This window comes from Salmo salar, unplaced genomic scaffold, assembly GCF_905237065.1.
Source record: "Salmo salar unplaced genomic scaffold, Ssal_v3.1, whole genome shotgun sequence".
In the NCBI taxonomy this organism is placed as follows: Eukaryota; Metazoa; Chordata; class Actinopteri; order Salmoniformes; family Salmonidae; genus Salmo; species Salmo salar.
This window is the reverse complement of record NW_025548666.1, coordinates 187501-195811: the sequence shown is the minus strand read 5'-3', so window position 1 is coordinate 195811 and position 8311 is coordinate 187501.

Genomic DNA, 8311 nt, shown 5'->3' with positions numbered 1-8311 from the left:
TCAGTTATAATACTCACTACTGCATCCTGTATTAAAGGCTGGTCCTCAGTTATAATACTACTGCATCCTGTATTAAAGTCTGGCTGGTCCTCAGTTATAATACTACTGCATCCTGTATTAAAGGCTGGTCCTCAGTTATAATACTCACTACTACATCCAGTATTAAAAGGCTGGTCCTCAGTTATAATACTCACTACTACATCCTGTATTAAAGGCTGGTCCTCAGTTATAATACTCACTACTACATCCTGTATTAAAGCCTGGTCCTCAGTTATAATACTCACTACTGCATCCTGTATTAAAAGGCTGGTCCTCAGTTATAATACTCACTACTACATCCTGTATTAAAGTCTGGTCCTCAGTTATAGCCTTCCCTGTAGCTCAGTTGGTAGAGCATGGTGTGTGCAACGCCAGGGTTGTGGGTTCGATTCCCACGGGGGGCCAGCACAAAAAAAAAAGAAATGTATGCATTCACTACTGTAAGTCGCTCTGGATAAGAGCGTCTGCTAAATGACTAAAATGTAAAATGTTATAATACTACTGCATCCTGTATTAAAGGCTGGTCCTCAGTTATAATACTCACTACTGCATCCTGTATTAAAGACTGGTCCTCAGTTATAATACTCACTACTGCATCCTGTATTAAAAGGCTGGTCCTCAGTTATAATACTCACTACTGCATCCTGTATTAAAGGCTGGTCCTCAGTTATAATACTCACTACTACATCCTGTATTAAAGGCTGGTCCTCAGTTATAATACTCACTACTGCATCCTGTATTAAAGGCTGGTCCTCAGTTATAATACTCACTACTACATCCTGTATTAAAGGCTGGCTGGTCCTCAGTTATAATACTCACTACTACATCCTGTATTAAAGGCTGGTCCTCAGTTATAATACTCACTACTACATCCTGTATTAAAGGCTGGTCCTCAGTTATAATACTCACTACTGCATCCTGTATTAAAGGCTGGTCCTCAGTTATAATACTCACTACTGCATCCTGTATTAAAGGCTGGTCCTCAGTTATAATACTCACTACTGCATCCTGTATTAAAGGCTGGCTGGTCCTCAGTTATAATACTCACTACTACATCCTGTATTAAAGGCTGGTCCTCAGTTATAATACTCACTACTACATCCTGTATTAAAGGCTGGTCCTCAGTTATAATACTCACTAATGCATCCTGTATTAAAGGCTGGCTGGTCCTCAGTTATAATACTCACTACTACATCCTGTATTAAAGACTGGTCCTCAGTTATAATACTCACTACTACATCCTGTATTAAAGGCTGGTCCTCAGTTATAATACTCACTACTACATCCTGTATTAAAGGCTGGTCCTCAGTTATAATACTCACTACTACATCCTGTATTAAAGGCTGGCTGGTCCTCAGTTATAATACTCACCACTACATCCTGTATTAAAGGCTGGCTGGTCCTCAGTTATAATACTCACTACTGCATCCTGTATTAAAGGCTGGTCCTCAGTTATAATACTCACTACTGCATCCTGTATTAAAGGCTGGTCCTCAGATATAATACTCACTACTACATCCTGTATTAAAGACTGGTCCTCAGTTATAATACTCACTAATGCATCCTGTATTAAAGGCTGGCTGGTCCTCAGTTATAATACTCACTACTACATCCTGTATTAAAGACTGGTCCTCAGTTATAATACTCACTACTACATCCTGTATTAAAGGCTGGTCCTCAGTTATAATACTCACTACTACATCCTGTATTAAAGGCTGGTCCTCAGTTATAATACTCACTACTACATCCTGTATTAAAGGCTGGCTGGTCCTCAGTTATAATACTCACCACTACATCCTGTATTAAAGGCTGGCTGGTCCTCAGTTATAATACTCACTACTGCATCCTGTATTAAAGGCTGGTCCTCAGTTATAATACTCACTACTGCATCCTGTATTAAAGGCTGGTCCTCAGATATAATACTCACTACTACATCCTGTATTAAAGGCTGGCTGGTCCTCAGTTATAATACTCACCACTACATCCTGTATTAAAGGCTGGCTGGTCCTCAGATATAATACTCACTACTGCATCCTGTATTAAAGGCTGGCTGGTCCTCAGATATAATACTCACTACTGCATCCTGTATTAAAGGTTGGTCCTCAGTTATAATACTCACTACTGCATCCTGTATTAAAGGCTGGTCCTCAGTTATAATACTCACTACTACATCCTGTATTAAAGGCTGGTCCTCAGTTATAATACTCACTACTGCATCCTGTATTAAAGGCTGGTCCTCAGTTATAATACTCACTACTGCATCCTGTATTAAAGGCTGGCTGGTCCTCAGTTATAATACTCACTACTACATCCTGTATTAAAGGCTGGTCCTCAGTTATAATACTCACTACTGCATCCTGTATTAAAGGCTGGTCCTCAGTTATAATACTCACTACTGCATCCTGTATTAAAGGCTGGTCCTCAGTTATAATACTCACTACTGCATCCTGTATTAAAGGCTGGTCCTCAGTTATAATACTACTACATCCTGTATTAAAGGCTGGCTTGTCAAACTAACTTAAACCAAACTTGCTGCAAAACCAACTACAAAATACATTTTGATTGGATGTTCTGGTGCCGCTCGGGTCAACTTAAAATTATCGTTTGGGGGTCCTTCTTACTGAGGAATGTAATAGTATTATCTTGAATATTAGTGTTGTGCTGTATTTTACAGTTTTTTTTTTGTTAATATTGTATTTGATTTGTCTTAATAAATTGTGTACCCCTTGGTCTCCCTGGTGGGAAAACCCTGGTCTCAATTGGGACCAGGGTTTCAATTGAAACGGACTATTTCCTGGAACTTTCTGCAAGGTTTCTGAGAGGTACACAGAGGGAGGTTATGGTTATGTAACTGGCAGCAATGTAAGGGCTTTTACTGGAGGGGAGGAGCTACGCTAGGGAGGAGGAGCTAAATAGATGGGAGGGATAGACAGCTTGAGAGGAGGAGCTATGCTAGGGAGGAGGAGCTAGATAGATGGGAGGGATAGATAGCTTGAGAGGAGGAGCTATGCTAGGGAGGAGGAGCTAGATAGATGGGAGGGATAGATAGCTTGAGGAGGAGGAGCTATGGAGGAAGGAAAGGTAGGCAGGGAAGGAGAGGAATCTAGGAAGAGAGGCTAGGGAGCGAGAAGAGCGAATGGAAACTAGAGACATCAAGAAGCTATGGAGAGAGACAGGGAGCGAGCTAGCTAGAGGAGCCAGGGAGAGACAGGGAGCTAGCTAGAGGAACCAGGGAGAGACAGGGAGCTAGCTAGAGGAACCAGGGAGAGACAGGGAGCTAGCTAGCTAGAGGAGCCAGGGAGAGACAGGGAGCTAGCTAGCTAGAGGAACCAGGGAGAGACAGGGAGCTAGCTAGAGGAACCAGGGAGCGAGCTAGCTGGAGGAGCCAGGCAGACAGCGAGCTAGAGGAGCCAGGGAGAGACAGGGAGCTAGCTAGCTAGAGGAGCCAGGGAGAGACAGGGAGCTAGCTAGCTAGAGGAGCCAGGGAGAGACAGGGAGCTAGCTAGAGGAACCAGGGAGAGACAGGGAGCTAGCTAGCTAGAGGAGCCAGGGAGAGACAGGGAGCTAGCTAGAGGAACCAGGGAGAGACAGGGAGCTAGCTAGCTAGAGGAGCCAGGGAGAGACAGGGAGCTAGCTAGCTAGAGGAGCCAGGGAGAGACAGGGAGCTAGCTAGAGGAGCCAGGGAGAGACAGGGAGCTAGCTAGAGGAGCCAGGGAGAGACAGGGAGCTAGCTAGAGGAGCCAGGGAGAGACAGGCAGCTAGCTAGAGGAACCAGGGAGAGACAGGGAGCTAGCTAGCTAGAGGAGCCAGGGAGAGACAGGGAGCTAGCTAGAGGAACCAGGGAGAGACAGGGAGCTAGCTAGCTAGAGGAGCCAGGGAGAGACAGGGAGCTAGCTAGAGGAACCAGGGAGAGACAGGGAGCTAGCTAGCTAGAGGAGCCAGGGAGAGACAGGGAGCTAGCTAGCTAGAGGAACCAGGGAGAGACAGGGAGCTAGCTAGAGGAACCAGGGAGCGAGCTAGCTGGAGGAGCCAGGCAGACAGCGAGCTAGAGGAGCCAGGGAGAGACAGGGAGCTAGCTAGCTAGAGGAGCCAGGGAGAGACAGGGAGCTAGCTAGCTAGAGGAGCCAGGGAGAGACAGGGAGCTAGCTAGAGGAACCAGGGAGAGACAGGGAGCTAGCTAGCTAGAGGAGCCAGGGAGAGACAGGGAGCTAGCTAGAGGAACCAGGGAGAGACAGGGAGCTAGCTAGCTAGAGGAGCCAGGGAGAGACAGGGAGCTAGCTAGCTAGAGGAGCCAGGGAGAGACAGGGAGATAGCTAGAGGAGCCAGGGAGAGACAGGGAGCTAGCTAGAGGAGCCAGGGAGAGACAGGGAGCTAGCTAGAGGAGCCAGGGAGAGACAGGCAGCTAGCTAGAGGAACCAGGGAGAGACAGGGAGCTAGCTAGCTAGAGGAGCCAGGGAGAGACAGGGAGCTAGCTAGAGGAACCAGGGAGAGACAGGGAGCTAGCTAGCTAGAGGAGCCAGGGAGAGACAGGGAGCTAGCTAGAGGAACCAGGGAGAGACAGGGAGCTAGCTAGCTAGAGGAGCCAGGGAGAGACAGGGAGCTAGCTAGCTAGAGGAGCCAGGGAGAGACAGGGAGCTAGCTAGAGGAGCCAGGGAGCGAGCTAGCTGGAGGAGCCAGGCAGACAGCGAGCTAGAGGAGCCAGGGAGAGACAGGGAGCTAGCTAGCTAGAGGAGCCAGGGAGAGACAGGGAGCTAGCTAGAGGAACCAGGGAGAGACAGGGAGCTAGCTAGCTAGAGGAGCCAGGGAGAGACAGGGAGCTAGCTAGCTAGAGGAGCCAGGGAGAGACAGGGAGCTAGCTAGAGGAGCCAGGGAGAGACAGGGAGCTAGCTAGAGGAGCCAGGGAGAGACAGGGAGCTAGCTAGAGGAGCCAGGGAGAGACAGGCAGCTAGCTAGAGGAACCAGGGAGAGACAGGGAGCTAGCTAGAGGAGCCAGGGAGAGACAGGGAGCTAGCTAGCTAGAGGAGCCAGGGAGAGACAGGGAGCTAGCTAGCTAGAGGAACCAGGGAGAGACAGGGAGCTAGCTAGAGGAACCAGGGAGAGACAGGGAGCTAGCTAGCTAGAGGAGCCAGGGAGAGACAGGGAGCTAGCTAGAGGAACCAGGGAGAGACAGGGAGCTAGCTAGAGGAACCAGGGAGAGACAGGGAGCTAGCTAGAGGAACCAGGGAGAGACAGGGAGCTAGCTAGAGGAGCCAGGGAGAGACAGGGAGCTAGCTAGAGGAGCCAGGGAGAGACAGGGAGCTAGCTAGAGGAACCAGGGAGAGACAGGGAGCTAGCTAGCTAGAGGAGCCAGGGAGAGACAGGCAGCTAGCTAGAGGAGCCAGGGAGAGACAGGGAGCTAGCTAGCTAGAGGAACCAGGGAGAGACAGGGAGCGAGCGAGCTGGCTAGAGGAGCCAGGGAGCTAGAAACATTTACATTTTAGTCATTTAGCATTTAGCACTACATCTTATAGTAGTGAATGCATACATTTCACTTTTTTGTTGTTGTACTGGCCCCCCGTGGGAATCAAACCCACAACCCTGGCGTTGCACACAGCATGCTGGCGTTGCAAACACCATGCTCTACCAACTGAGCCACAGGGAATGCCAACATCTTGATTAGACAAAACGAACAGATCTAGAAAAAGTGATTTAGACAGAAAAATATGAAACCAGATGATCTCTAGACAATTAATGTCATTTATTTTATGACATTTATACAATAAACTACATTAAATATTATCTATTATATTGACAACATAGTCGAGTGACCGCTCTGACAATGAAAATACATGTCCTCAAAGAGAGATCAGATGGGAACCATTCCAGCCAATGAGAGGTCAGATACACGAGTAAACAACAGGCACAACTCTGATATAAACATTAAGGAAATTCTATTTGAGTAAATTAACAATTACATATTTTTTGTTTGACCAAATTCAACATTTTTTTGTTTGTTTGATGGAGGTCAATGAGAAAGAGACTCACTTTGTGGAATCATCAACCAATCAATGAAATGTATTTATCAACCAATCAATGTAATGTATTTATCAACCAATCAATGAAATGTATTTATCAACCAATCAATGTAATGTATTTATCAACCAATCAATGAAATGTATTTATCAACCAATCAATGAAATGTATTTATCAACCAATCAATGTAATGTATTCATCAACCAATCAATGTAATGTATTTATCAACCAATCAATGTAATGTATTTATCAACCAATCAATGAAATGTATTTATCAACCAATCAATGTAATGTATTTATCAACCAATCAATGAAATGTATTTATCAACCAATCAATGAAATGTATTTATCAACCAATCAATGAAATGTATTTATCAACCAATCAATGAAATGTATTATCAACCAATCAATGAAATGTATTATCAACCAATCAATGTAATGTATTTATCAACCAATCAATGTAATGTATTTATCAACCAATCAATGAAATGTATTTATCAACCAATCAATGAAATGTATTTATCAAACAATCAATGTAATGTATTTATCAACCAATCAATGAAATTAATTTATCAACCAATCAATGTAATGTATTTATCAACCAATCAATGTAATGTATTTATCAACCAATCAATGAAATGTATTTATCAACCAATCAATGTAATGTATTTATCAACCAATCAATGTAATGTATTTATCAACCAATCAATGTAATGTATTTATCAACCAATCAATGAAATGTATTTATCAACCAATCAATGAAATGTATTTATCAACCAATCAATGAAATGTATTTATCAACCAATCAATGTAATGTATTTATCAACCAATCAATGAAATGTATTTATCAACCAATCAATGAAATGTATTTATCAACCAATCAATGAAATGTATTTATCAACCAATCAATTAAATGTATTTATCAACCAATCAAGGAAATGTATTTATCAACCAATCAATGTAATGTATTTATCAACCAATCAATGAAATGTATTTATCAACCAATCAATGAAATGTATTTATCAACCAATCAATGAAATGTATTTATCAACCAATCAATGTAATGTATTTATCAACCAATCAATGAAATGTATTTATCAACCAATCAATGAAATGTATTTATCAACCAATCAATGTAATGTATTTATCAACCAATCAATGAAATGTATTTATCAACCAATCAATGAAATGTATTTATCAACCAATCAATGTAATGTATTCATCAACCAATCAATGTAATGTATTTATCAACCAATCAATGTAATGTATTTATCAACCAATCAATGTAATGTATTTATCAACCAATCAATGAAATGTATTTATCAACCAATCAATGTAATGTATTTATCAACCAATCAATGAAATGTATTTATCAACCAATCAATGAAATGTATTTATCAACCAATCAATGAAATGTATTATCAACCAATCAATGAAATGTATTATCAACCAATCAATGTAATGTATTTATCAACCAATCAATGAAATGTATTTATCAACCAATCAATGAAATGTATTTATCAACCAATCAATGTAATGTATTTATCAACCAATCAATGTAATGTATTTATCAACCAATCAATGAAATGTATTTATCAACCAATCAATGTAATGTATTTATCAACCAATCAATGTAATGTATTTATCAACCAATCAATGTAATGTATTTATCAACCAATCAATGAAATGTATTTATCAACCAATCAATGAAATGTATTTATCAACCAATCAATGAAATGTATTTATCAACCAATCAATGTAATGTATTTATCAACCAATCAATGAAATGTATTTATCAACCAATCAATGAAATGTATTTATCAACCAATCAATGAAATGTATTTATCAACCAATCAATGAAATGTATTTATCAACCAATCAAGGAAATGTATTTATCAACCAATCAATGAAATGTATTTATCAACCAATCAATGAAATGTATTTATCAACCAATCAATGTAATGTATTTATCAACCAATCAATGAAATGTATTTATCAACCAATCAATGAAATGTATTTATCAACCAATCAATGAAATGTATTTATCAACCAATCAATGAAATGTATTTATCAACCAATCAATGTAATGTATTTATCAACCAATCAATGAAATGTATTTATCAACCAATCAATGAAATGTATTATCAACCAATCAATGAAATGTATTATCAACCAATCAATGTAATGTATTTATCAACCAATCAATGAAATGTATTTATCAACCAATCAATGAAATGTATTTATCAACCAATCAATGAAA